We start from the raw sequence: 644 nt of genomic DNA on the forward strand, positions 1-644 counted from the left end.
AGTTTAGATTTATTGATTAAATTTATTCATCAAAAAATTGCTTTTATTTTCTAGGAGAGTTCAAAGATGAGCATTTGTTCTGCCTAATGGTACAGCATTGCAATAAAATATTTGCTTCCCTATGTCCTTTCCCACCCTACAGAGATGATTTTGGTAATGTGAAAAATAAAGTGTAGTGCTCAGGGCATGCCCTGCTTTTCCCTAATTACAGGCAGCAGTTTCCTAATTAGAGGTAGCAGTTTTTGGCTTTCAAAGCATTCTTCATTTGACTGTACACATAAATTTATTACAAATAATTGGTGATTAAGATCAACTTTTTGGGGCTGTGATACACAAACACCATCCAAACCTGCAGAAGAGATGCTTCTCCAGTGTCTGGGCTGCATATTCAGACATCTGAGGATGCAGATACTCCAATTAGGGCAGGGAAGGGTTAAGAGGTGTAGTTCTATCCCCTCCCCTGGTTCCTCATTTGGAACAATTTGTGACATCAGCTACACTGCAGTAAGTGTGTCCTGGTTTGATGCATTGTTGCAAACCAGTCCTAGATGGAAAAATACTATATATATATATATATATATATATGTATGTATATATATATATATATATATATATGTGTATGTATATATATGTATATATATGTG

Source organism: Zonotrichia albicollis, chromosome 4 (assembly GCF_047830755.1).
Source record: "Zonotrichia albicollis isolate bZonAlb1 chromosome 4, bZonAlb1.hap1, whole genome shotgun sequence".
NCBI lineage: Eukaryota > Metazoa > Chordata > Aves > Passeriformes > Passerellidae > Zonotrichia > Zonotrichia albicollis.